The sequence below is a fragment of the Anopheles arabiensis genome, chromosome 2 (genome assembly GCF_016920715.1).
Source record: "Anopheles arabiensis isolate DONGOLA chromosome 2, AaraD3, whole genome shotgun sequence".
Taxonomy (NCBI): domain Eukaryota; kingdom Metazoa; phylum Arthropoda; class Insecta; order Diptera; family Culicidae; genus Anopheles; species Anopheles arabiensis.
The window spans coordinates 20121467-20134774 of NC_053517.1; the positions used below are offsets into that span (position 1 = coordinate 20121467).

The following is a 13308-nucleotide window of genomic DNA, read 5'->3' on the forward strand; positions in this document are numbered from 1 at the left end:
TCACTGCCACGCTAGCCAAAAGGTCCTGCCGGTTTGCCGAAATGCGAGCCAGGATGGTCCAGGGATGGGTGGGCTGCAACGGCTACTAGCTTAGGTACCTCGTGTTCATGTTTGCGCAAGCAAACAGTTGCCCACACTCCACGCTGAAACAAGGACCGTAAGTCCTTCTTCACACACACACACACACACACACACAAGTACACTGGCACATGACCAACCTCAAGCGACAATGTTTATACTGGCGAGCGCTACGAGAATCGAAAACATTAGCTAACGATTTGTCACTCGATTAACTTGCCCCGGCGGTGGTTTTACAGTATCGACGCTTCACATGACTCCACGTGGTTCGAAGATCTCGCAGACACAGACACCTACACCCGCAAAACATGCCGGAGCGTAATTGATCCTCCCGCCATGGTTCACCCGTATCCCGTTTCCGGCTTACTGGCCATAGGGCCCTTTTGTGCCCTTTTGTGCTGTGATTTTTCAACCAATCACTTCCAAGGAAGGCAAGCGAAGATTTGTCGCTGCTCTGCTGATTTAAGACGATACCGTCGAGAACGTCGGCGAGAACGTCGTCTACGGTAAGACCGGGCTATACAAAACGGTGCATCCCTTTTGTTAGTGCTTCCCTAGCGGCGACAAAGCGGAGGGCAAGCATCCGGGGTAATTGTTACAATTTACTTGGCTTGTTTTCACCCTTTCCCCTCACGCGGTGAGGAAATCGGGTTGCATGGGAGAAGAATAATTTGATGACAAAATTGATTAAAATATGCACGTCATTCTTTGCCGGGTCTTTGCTAGCGCGCACGAGAAGCAGCCTCGCAACCGTTGCAAGTCATTTGTTTTTGCTATGCAAAACACACACACACTAGTTTCTGGGTGAGTGAGTGCATGTAATTAATAGTAATTTAATGTTTTTACGGTAGATTTTATTTCGAAACTGTCGTATAAAAAGTTTTCTATCGCTAGCGGTGCTTTTGTATGACAACCGCCTAAATGTATGCAATGCACATTACTTTTAGAGTCTATTAGAAACATTTGTTCGTTTGCTTTGTTAGTTTCTTAACAAAAAAAACATACACACACAATTATATTCAAATGTAAACTACTTGCTTCCTCAAAACCATTTCAAGCGTGTTCGACATCATCATAATAGTTTAAAATTACTTGTAAAAGCAAAGTAAAAGAACGGAGTACGGCAAGTTCGGGATGAAAAAGACTCAACCTAGCAATAATTTTTATTGTAACCCATTCTGAAGCCTCATTCTGTCCGCCTCTCTGCATTGATTTGACTGGAGACTTGAGCAGCAAAAGGGGACAGAAAAAAACAGCTCTATCATAAAGTAGAGTTTCATTTTTATGCGATTTTTTTATTCGCAAACGAATGCATCGAGCCGAACAATATTCCCAACTACACTACACCAAGGACCACCGCCCGGTGCAGTGGGAGGAAAGGGAGACAAAAAACTTTATCCTCCGCCGGGCCCAGCAACCACAAATGTCTTTCTTGTTTCCCCTGTTTTGTCTGATTTGCCGCTCACAAGCAACTCACGAGCCGGACCCGAGGCAACTGGTAAAGGTATAACTTTAAAACATTTCTTTATATTCATACACCGCCGGTCAAAGCTAATTAAGAGCGAGGAAGAAGTGTATGCTTCAATATAGTGTACGTAAGTGTGTGTATGAGCGCTTGCGTTTCCAGCCGGAACCGTAATCCAGTAACAGTAAGCGCCACCAAAGCGAAGCTCCAGGCACGATTGAGTCGAAGCCGCTCTTGCTTGGAACGCTCGCTGCTGCGGTGTGACCGTGCAAACGCAAACGACTACTCCGCGTCTCGACCGCTCAACTTCATTCAACTTAATTTCGTTTAACAAGGATCCACAGCCTGCCCCCCGCGGCACAGCTCCACCACTGGGGTGGGACACCCGGCAAAGCTGAACCGATGCTGGAATTTCCGCGGTTTGGACGACGCTCAAGGACGCCCGCAAGCCGGTCCGGGTTTTATGTCCGTGCCCGTGCCGGTCCTTTGTGTGTCTCTTTCTTTGCCGATTTCACCACAATTGTTCTACGCTTGACCGCAGCACTGCTGCCGCTCCGCTTTATCGCACACTTTAACCTTTGTTCTTCCTTGCCGCAATCCACACCCCCCTCCCCACCCTTCCGTCCGGCTCCATCCGCAATCCGCCTTTGCCAATCGAGCGGAAACAGCATCAAGCGATTTGGCATCGTTTTGCAAGGATGGTGCAACCATCGGCACAAAAGGACATTGCATCGCATGTGCACCATCATCGGGTGTAGCACACGTACACCGGTGTGCTTGTGTCTGTGTCTGTGTGTGTGTGTGTGCCGGTGTGTTTATTTGCACTGCTTGCCACCTCACCAGCCACCTCTTTATGGGGCAGCTTAAGGGCATCCCGAGCAACGGAATGACTGGGAATATGTTGGCCATATTTTCTCGCACTCGCCAATCTTATCCAACACTTTACTTTATTTCTTACCTTCGCTGCCGCCGCTGTGCCGCCAGCACCATGCTGCCTCCCCTCCCCCTTCACGGGGGGCACCGCACGAACACTAACAGGGCCAAGGATAATATTCCCACGTCGAACGATTGTTCTTCCTCTCGAGAACACTTTCGGCCGGCAGTGTAGAACGCGCGGCCCGATGTTGGTACGGACGCGTGCAGAGAGTGCAGGTTATGAAGTGTTTGTTGTTGTTTAGTTATCATCCACTCTGGAGGGCCCTGTGTGTCTGTGTGTGTGTGTGTGTGTGTGGTCTTGTTGTGCGGGTGCCGGTGGTTCACTGGTTGCGATGAACGCTGCACGCCACACTGAAAGGAAACCCCGAGCAAGGATAAAGTCGTCCCGGATCGCCTTGTTCCAACCCATCGCTGGCCCTGGCCAAAGGCGTAGAGAAGAGAGAAAAAAAACGAAACACACACACACACACATACCCAAGAAGCCGTAAAACGGCGGCCAAGCGGCCCAAATGTCCTTATGCAGAGTGTGGCTGTACGAGCAGCTGCTAAGGATGGCTTTGTTCATTCTGCTCCTCCTGCTGTGTGGGTTTTCCCCCCCCCTCGCCTTTGCTCGCTCTCGTTTCTGTTTTCCTTCGGTCGGGAGCGTAAACTTTCTACACGACATTTATACAAGATTTTGCACCATGTTTCTACATGCCGACTGTGTGTGTGTGTCGCACACGCGAGTTTGGCACGTCCAAATGCAATTTTCAACCCGCTGTCTGCTTTCTTTCTTTTTTTCCATCCCCCCCCCCCCCAGGTGGGTGTGGGGAAGAAGGAACTTTTATTTTCTTTCACTTTAACTCACCAACCCGTGTACTAACCCTGTACATGCGTCAGATCGAACAAGCACGAAGATGGGTCTGTGAGGTTGGGTCGAGGGGGGTTTTTATTTTGGAGGGGGAGAGAAGGTCAGCACTTTGAAAGGATGGCAACACCGAACCAACGGCAACGATGAATTATGTGTGGTGATAGTCGTGGAGTACCGAACTGCACCAAAACGCCGGTGCACCAGTTGGCAATCCTCGGTTGCATCGGGGATTTGTCGGATAAGAGACGAAAATAAATGAAGCAAACCGTTTCGAGCGTAAAAACTTACTCGCACACACACACATACACACACACACTCACATCTAAAGCCAAGTAGTTATCGCGGAAACACATGCACACACTCGGGAGTGTGTGTTCGCGCGGAAGGGCTTAACGGTTCGGTCGTGTCACCCCGTCGCTGGCCGGAAGAAATAGTAACGAGATCATCCATCGAGCTGCAACAACCGAGGCGAAGGGCCAGCGGGTTGGCAAGAATGTAATCCTTTTCGAGTGCTGCTGCCAACACACACACACACACATCCCCACTAGAAACTCATGTAAACATGCATATATAGAGAGGAAGAAAAAGAGAAAAAGACCACCAAAAACAAACAACACTCGCACAGCAAACTGCACTTTACTTTCGCCGCAGCAACATTCGACAGCGGCTGAAGACGCCCCAATCGAAACCCGTCAGCTCTTTTCCGCTTTTCAGCTCGAGTGCTTTCGTGTGTGTGTGTATGTGTGTGTTTGGTTGGGACCAAAGTTTTCCGACTCGGATCGTTGCAGTTCCAGTTTATTTCATTGCACTTCGTCCGTCCGACCCGCACCCGCACCGAAATGGAGCTCGCAGCCAAACACGATAATGTTGTTTGCATAACTATATCTGTTCAAAATTTACCCATTCGAAGCGGCTGGCACCGCCACGCTTTATGATCGTATTGGACTGGGCAAAACCCTCGCTCACACATGCACACACACACACACACACACACATGCGCATAGTCGTTGAGATGAGATCTAACAAACTTGTTAATGCCAATACTGCTTTGGAGATTGTATCGTGCATGATTTCTATTTCTCGCAGTTGATGATGGTGACGTTATGCTGTGTACTCTGTATTGGAATTGTTTGACCTGCTCGAGGAGGATGATGTTTTCCCCTGTAATAACGTTTTATTAAATAGCTAGATGAGTTTTATGAAGCATCGTTTTTTTATTTAGTTGGCAAATATTTTGTACTAAAATATTTGAGTAATAAAACAATTCCTGCAAATAAACGATTCAACACGGTCAGTACAAACATTGAACTAACACCAATTCTGCCATATATTATTTGTCTTGCCTAAAAATGGAACAGAGTATTCTAGTAAAGCCCTCAATTGACATTGATTAACTACCAATCCGTTCTACACGTTGCTATGAATCATGATAAAGCCTGAAAGTATGCAATCTACATTGCAATGCGCCAAAAATTATGCAAATTACAATAAAAGATTGTTTCATGGAGAATTTTTGTGGAAGTTAGAGCCAAAAACATAAATCCTTCATCATGCATGCTACATTGAAGGGTTAACATCGATTCCAGGTAAAACTGGAACGTCCAATTTGCAATGGAACCATTTATACCGTCTATAGAAAGAAAAAAATCCCCCCCAACCCCCAGTACACATATATGAAGCCAAATATTTCGACACATTTGCATCCATTTTTGCTCCAACGTTCCCCCTGCGGTCCGGTCCCCGCTAACCCAACCCGAAAGGACATACATACATAAAATATATTGCTGGCCAAAAAACCGAAAAAAGGGAGAGCCACCGTCGAGAATGAGTGCACCTCGGGAGTGAGAAAATCGTTCGTTCGCTATTATGCAGGAAAAAGTCAACGGCACTACGTCGTGAAACAGCTCCCATACACACAAATGAGAAAGGGGGGGCGAGAGAACAGTTGCAACTTGCAATAAAAGTTTGTTAAAAGCTGGCGCTCGTTTTTGTGTTGCAAAACAGCACACCTTTCCTTTCCGCTCCTGCTCTAGTGCGATTGCCATTCAAATGCTATTAAAACAGAGGAAAATCCCTCCGCATTTCTACGGTCGTGGGTCGTTTCAATTGACGTGTTTTACGTTGCGGCCACCATTACATCGGCCGGAGCTGCTGCGCTAGCAGATCCATTTCCAGCGAGTCAACTTTTATTCATTTATTATGATCGTCTATTTGAACTCTTTTTTTTTTGTTACGCTTGTGCAATACGGTTACACAGCACGGACTGGAATTTGATATTTTCTAGAGAGTTTTTTTTGTACGCCTGCTATTTTACAATTTCCTTCCACCCAACATGAACGTGTGCATGAATGATTGAAAGAAAAACGTAACCCCATCATACAGGAGAGATTTATTTGCTTCCCCTAGAGCGGTAGCAACAATGGACACATTTTCAACTTCAAATTGATGTTTTTATTAGATTAGCTGATTTCGTGATTCCACACCGAGCAGGATGAAGTTATGATAATCCCGGTTTTGAATTTCTGATTGTGATACGGCACTCATTCAACCAGTAATGGACGAACAAACGCGCGGAAACAAGCTTTTGTTTCTGTTGCGCTCGCTCGCGTGTGTTCTTCTTCGGTTCGCTCTTCTCTGCCCTTTTGTATCAGTATTTATTACGAACAAAAGCCTCGCCCTATCTTTATCCAAGCTTCGTACATGTGTACGTGTGTGTTTGAGTGTGGGACTACGTTGATGTACAGCCACATGTAACGTCGGCGGGCGCTTCCGCGATCCCATTTTCACACTCTCGACCCATTGGTTCTTAATCAAAACGAATACTCACATCGTTACCGGAGGGTGCCCTTTTCCGCGTTGGGAATGGAGCTTCGAGCCACAATGCCTAAGGGGGGGAAGAGTAGGAGAATGCAGACCAAATAAAAAACTCCCCAAACACGGCGCAGCGGTCTAATCCCCACAGCAGCATAAAGCCCCGCAAAACGGTCCCGGGTCGATCGACGCAAATAGATACGGGGCCGTCATGCCACTGCCTAAATGTTCCCGATGGCCCATTTCCGGTTACGAGCGCGTTCCGGAAAACGCCAAGGACACACTTATCGCCATCCATTTTGGGGTGCCATTTCGTGGCACACACACACACACATACTCTTGCTCAACACTGTCCCTTTATCCGGCGAATCCATCCATCCATCTCGTCGCAATATCATCATCCTTTAGCCCTAATGCAAACACTCTCAACCGAAGGGGGGCCAAAACTTCATCCTTAAACGCTTGCGACAGATGACGGGCCGCTTGCCTGAGCGCCGGAACGTGGCAGCGCCCGAAACGTTCTCGAAAGCTTCCGAAACCCTCCGAAACCGTGGGCATACGTGAGCGGGCAGAATCGATAAAGGTGTAGATAAACTCCATTTCGTACCGCTCAGGGCCCACCCGATGCCGACGCAGAACACGGAGCGAGGATGTGTTTGAATGTGTTGTTTTATGTGTCGCGTTTCAACGCCCGCCGCACCCAGTCCCCGGCCCCAGACGAGTGTTTTTGTGTGGCGCATCACAACGCCGGAACCGGCAGAACCGTAAGACGTGCTGGGCTCGCACCCCTCCGGTGTGCTGATGCAGAGATATCGAGGCATGGTGTCACTTTTGACAGGAATTTAATCTTCTTCAATAAAAACGACTACACACAGACGCAGCCTGTTACCAGGGGTTGCGCCGGATGTAGGTGAGTGCTGCTAAAGCTTCGTTTTTATTTTTTTTGTCTGCCAGAGAAGCTTTGAATTAGCTCCTCAACCTACCGGGTTTTGTTGTTGTTAGTAAAGGGTGTTTGGTTGATGCTGATACAGTGCGATACGGCCGTTTGTAGCACATGTGAAATCTGAATCAGATCAAATTACGCGAAGGTCGGCGAAGGTGCCGAGGACCACTCAACTAAACATGAAACGAAAACAGCCAGAAGTGCACGGGTCATGTGTTGTTTGAACCTTAGCTAGTCCGTAGAAAAGCACACGAAAAGTTTATAAAGAGATTAGGAGCGTTGTAATAAGTAAAGATATTAAGCGACCGGTTTTTGAACATTTTGAAAAGAACCGCAGTATTCTTTGAAAGCAATAGAAACACTCAAATTTATTTGTTTTAAAATCAACCTAAAAAAAAAAATCTGACCTTCGCTGACATTTCAAAACGCCTAAAAGTATGTATTTTATTTCAGTATTATTTGTTTAATCATTTAGATACAAATAATTATTCAAAAAACATCTATACAATATGTGTTTCAAAATATATTGAAGCAAGCAAAACTAGAAAAGATGCAATAAATAATCATTAGTAGCCCACAAGTTCCTGAGCCGAGACAAGCGGATAACCGCCGAGGAAAAATCTTTCACCGTTTACACCGTTTTTTTTAATGTATATTTTGTAACGCCTAAAAGTATGCAAAACATATAATTAAAAGCATTGGCAAATATCCACAAACTCTGTCGTGGTTTTGAAGCGCCTGAATGTATGCAAAATGTTGTTTTTGTATCACTTTTTAGTAGCTTTGGTAGCTCATTAATGTAATCATTGTTGACAAATGAGACAAAAGACATTCTATAACATTTACCCGAAATACGACTTAAAAGTAATGTGAAAAGGATATTTAAGACACTTGTTGCACAGAGTATTTATAAGCTATTCTATGTTAAATTCATTATTCTGCCTTAATTCCCATTCTCATATAAGCCCATCGCTACTCAAACTAAAACAAAGGCAAAGCGGGTGGAAAAAAGTTGCCACTCACTGTGTGTTGCCTCTCGATTCCTCCCAATCAATCCACATCGTTGCACGCACACAAACATTTACCATTATTGGCATACGAACAAGGCAAGGCCACATTCGAATCACATCCCACACATGATAACGCGATTCCCTCGAGGGGAGGGAGAGAAAGAGTCGAAGAGAGCAAAGAGAGATCATGGTAAAGACATCGCGAAACTGAGCCACCACACGCTGCCAGATCCATCCATCGGATGGATAAAGTCATAAAAATTGACATCCCGTAATCTGGTTTCGCTCCACCAGCATAGCAAAGTCAGCTAAAGCCCCGCCCGACCGATCCATCGCCCGCGCTGTTTGAACGTTTGATTTGACAATTGAGTTAAATCGCGCCTGATTTGACCCTAATGCTTGATGCGCTCTGATCCATTATCCCGCGGCGCTGGTGGCACGTGCTGCGTGTGCGATGGGAGCAAGGAGCAGGAGGGGGTGCCGAATGTTGGCGAAAGATTCGTCGCTGGAACCGCACCACCCTTCACCACGACCTTCCCCTGCCCAGCTAATGAGACGCGATGGGTGGCTCGCTCGGATTCGGGAGTGTGTTTTGTGCAGGTTTGTGTTTCACGTGACACTACCATTAACGGTGCCCGATGCGAACTTTGTGTTGGAAAAAGCTTTACCTCCCGGAATCAGATTGCCCGAGAACAGAGATTTGCTGGAGAAAGTACCGCGCCGGCAGCATAAAACTTTCCTCCCTCTTCCCCATGCTTCCCCATCCCTGCTCAATTGCATTGCCATTTTAATGTAGTTGCTGGTGCCGTTTTGTTACGATCCTTGTTTAAGCGTTTCTCTGTGTATGTGTGTGAGTAGCCGACGTGTATATCGCGTGTGCACGCAAAACGGAACGACCTTCCCATGCCCGCCGGCCGGGCGTTATGGTGCGCGCGCGATGCGCTTGTGAAAACAATGGCAACATGGAGGCGCCCAACCGCCCACAGCGCAGCTCCGGCGCTGGTGCAGTTTGCAGAAATTGAAAACAACCGATCGGGGCAACTGTTTTAAATAACAGTTTGACTGAAAGTTTGCACACATTTCTGCGTCCCGGAGGGAGATTAGCTTCGTGGCCCCAGATGGCCACGATCCCAGAAAGCGGCAATTGCTCGGGGCTGCCTCCCGATTCCGCAGCCGCTCATGATAACCCCTGGAGCGGAGGTGTAGCATTGTGGCAGGTTCAGGATCATCATGTGTGTGTGTGTGTGGGTGTGGGTGTGTTCGTGCACAAGAACACTGTCCGCCTTCTGATTTGCCCTCCTTTCGCTCCGTTTGCCAAACGTTTGCCCGTTATTGGTTGGTGGTACAACTTTCAGATCAACTTTTCGCCATTCTGCTTTCGGGCTCGGGCTGCCATTCTCTCCACCTCCTTCTACCACCCATATCTGCCCCGCTGGTTCATTGGATTTAGCGATGAGAAATACAGCTTTTTTCCTTCCCTTCCTTTCTCCTGCACGCGCTCCATATGTGCTCGTGTGGAAATGAGCTTAGCTAGTTCGCACAACACACGTGCCTCATTCGGCGTTGGAAGGTGGCGGCCGGAGTGGCGATCGCGCGGTGCATAAACCCTCCCTCTGGGGATGCCAGATGCCGAACGCTTCCCAGCAGCAGTATCGCATGACATAATCGGTGCTGTTGTATAATGCCATAAACTTTCGTGACTTTTCGTGTTGCCCTCTCGCCCCTCGCTGGTGGGCGGCCCGAGGAAGCAAAAGTCCCGTCCCGGGTCGAGAACCAAAGGCAAAGTTCCGTGGCGCGAGCGCTCGGGTTTCGTTTTGGTCATTTGCAGTGCTGTCGGGAGCTGTCGAAACCGCTTTCCACCTTTTTTTACCGGTTATTGTTTTGCTTTGCGTTTCGTTTCGTTGTCACACGGGCTAACGAGTGTATTAATTAGTTTTTGGCCACCCGGGCTTATCTGGTAGCCACCGTACCGACGGTGCTGCTAATGCTTCCATTTTCTTTCGCCCATTTCCTTTCTCGTTGACCGGTGCGGGTGGGGTCGTATGCGTTCATTAGGCGATTTTATGCGAAAACTAACTAACGTACAGCAACTGGAAGCTTTTGTACGTGTTTGTGCTATTATTTAAAGTTTCTAATTAAGGGGTAGCAACTCTTTTTTTCGGAAATAAAATAATACTTTTTATCAACAATTAACAAGCAGAAAGTATTTGCAAGAGGTATCCATCTATCCTGAAATCTTTCGCCAAAAAAAATCTCACGCAACTTTTGGCATCCCTGTGTGGGCGCTTTTCGATACATGTACAGCTTTGGCACTGACCAACAACAACAACAACAACAACAAAAACCCTCCACTGGCACCACATTGACCGAATCGTGCTGCCAAAACTTTTTGTTTGCCTTCGCATCTAATCGCTCAACTGGTACCGTCTGCCCAGCCGTTCAATGACGGAACTTTGCGTTCCACAGTTCTCCTACGGGAAGTAGTAAAACGGAACGTTCCAGGAACGTTCAAGCAACACACATTCACAGACACACACACACAAAAACACCATTTAATACAGCAGCCATCCAAATCATGTCCTATGCCAGGAAGCCATGGAAACCACCGTGGTTGAGAGCACTCGTGGTGATGCTCGTGCTTTACCGTAGTTTTTGTTTTTGCTCATTGCTTTGCGCCTTCAGAATCGTTACGCAAAACTCAAAAAACAAAAACCAAATAGGGAGGCTATCGAGTGATCGAGGGGAAAAAAAGTCAGACAAAATTAATAAAATGCGTACTTCAGTGAGTCCACCAGCGAAAGAGAGAGAGAGAGAGAGTGTGGGTGTGTGTATTGTCGTGGTTTCCCCGTCAGCGGATAGTACCTCAGTGCGCCGCTATTGGTAGCATATGTTGGGGCAGTTTTAGGTTACAAAAGTTTCACATTCGCAACCCACGCAATAGCCCCGTTGCCTGGGGATGATGACTTTTGCCTTCTAACATTGAAACTTTGCGACAGCGTTTCATTACACGCGCAGCCAGTTTTTTTTTGTGTAAAATGCGTGTTCACACTGTTTTTATGGCTCTTTATATATGTCCATGTGCGTGTGTGTATGTGAGTTGAGGCAGACACGTGAGACTAAATTGGGCAACCATATATCTCTGCGCGGGGAAAATTAACCTACATCGTTGGGCATCCGGTGAAGGCCGTTGTTTGCCAACGATTTAGACCGTTTAGATTAAAGCTTTTAAGTGTCAAGTTTGCGTGCATAACTGACACCTGATCTGCACACCGCCTGCATACTAACACACCACTGATGCTCTTCTCAGCTCTGACATCTGACCTGTCTGCCAGATAACTGACAGCAAAATCAAAATGTCATCCTTATCCCACCAACCCACCCCAACCCCGCTGCTTCTGGCGGTGCTTCGACTAATAAGACACATGGTTGGGTGCAACGGATTGGATTGCGATTGGGTACACACACATTTGCATCCATCTGGCTGTCGCCCGGCAATGCTACGACTACTACAGCACAACCACGCTATAGTAATCAAGTGCAACCACAAACCTAATTGTCTGTAGTGAGCGAACGTGAATGCCTCCGGTAGTAGGTAGCTGCTTCCCCCGTGCGCTGGCGTGAAGTGTGTGTGTCCCGTGTCCGTCGATTGATGACACTTCATCATTTGGAGTCGTATCAGCATCAACGACACCGCACAACCGCCGGATTAAATGGAAAACCATTGTGGTGTACTACACTTGTCCCCAATTCGGGGTTGGGAAAGAGCCGTGCAGACGCATCGAGAAAGGCCCGCGCGAGGAGCCACGGGCCCGGGTGAGGGGTCAAGAGCCCCGTTGGCTTGTCAATCGACATCATCATTATTAATGGGTGTGGTGGTGGTGGTGTAGCAGTGCGGGCCCCTGACTGAGTGAGTGGTTTTAATGGTCGAATGACAGTGTGTGTGTATGTGTGCGTGTGTGTGTGTGTGTGTGTGTGTGTGTGTGTGTGTGTGTGTGTGTGTGTGTGTCTGCGTATTGGCAGGTGATTAAGCGCGAAAGCTTTACACACGTACGCACGGGCTTGAAATACCGATCATCGATCACGGGTTGGGTTTTATTCGGTGCGCAAGCAGTGCTATGTTCTAATCATCCATTTCGTACCAGTGTCTTTATCTGTGGTGTAAGGCCCGTGTCTGTGCTCCATCGGATGCGATTTTATCGGAAGGCCTGTCAAAATTTTATATGGGATTTGACAGATAACGTCGGACGTGCGATTTCGTCGTACGACGGAATCAAAAATTTTTGATTTCGTCGGACGCCGGATCCGATTTTATATGTCAAACTAAATGTGTGGTGTTTTGTAGGAACAATCTCAACTTAATTTTTCATGATCGTTATATTATTCAAATCATCCAATTAATCGCAATATTATACGAAAAAGCGTTTGACAGCACGTGCGATAAAATCGCATGCGATGGAGCACAGACACGGGCCTAAGTGTTGTCGAGCTTAGATTAATGACGTACGCGTAAAGCGCAGCGCCTCAGCAGTGCGTGTGTAGAGTTCGAGCAGATGCGTGGAAGCAAACGGTTGACGCTTATAAAGCGTTTCAGCACACGCACCTGCAAGCGTGCCTCTTTAGCTCAGTGGTAGAGCGCTGGTCTCGTAAACCAGCGGTCGTGAGTTCAATCCTCACAGGAGGCATTGGAGATAAATCACTAAATAGTTGTTTTTATTAAGAGAATAACACACCTTTTATTACACTAATATAGGGAATTTTCTCATTCTAAACCGAAACACACCAATATTATGATACAATCGATTTTACACTCCAACAACTCCTAAATCTCTGTCACATATTACAAACTAGCAAACTGTAATGAGGGCAGGGCATATTATATGTGTAATAAGCCTTTGTCACGCATCAGATGGACGTGTGGTTTAATTAATTTGCCATCCAGCCAACCGTTGGCGTCCATTCTCCCGCTACACATACGCTTCGATACGCACACAAATCATTCTAAATGCGATTAAAAATGTGTTACAATCGCTTCTCTGACAGGCGGGTGGGTGTGCTGTGGTGGTGGTTAGGTTGACCGAACAAAAACACACACTAGCAAAATGGTGTTGATGCTGATGCAGCCCCCCCCCACAAGCATTCATTCTCTTTCTCGCTATCAGCAACACCATTGCAAAGCCAAACACCGCGCGCACAACGCACTCTGTTCTCCTCTATT

The 13308-nt window shown here is 47.2% G+C and overlaps 1 protein-coding gene and 1 non-coding gene across 6 annotated transcripts in view; both read left to right on the forward strand.

The window, feature by feature from the left end:
• Window positions 1-13308, forward strand: part of LOC120898206 — a 76917-nt gene that overhangs the window by 28834 nt on the left and 34775 nt on the right. The window lies entirely within an intron of this gene.
• Window positions 12704-12775, forward strand: Trnat-cgu. Its single transcript has one exon. It is a non-coding gene; the product is annotated as a tRNA-Thr (tRNA).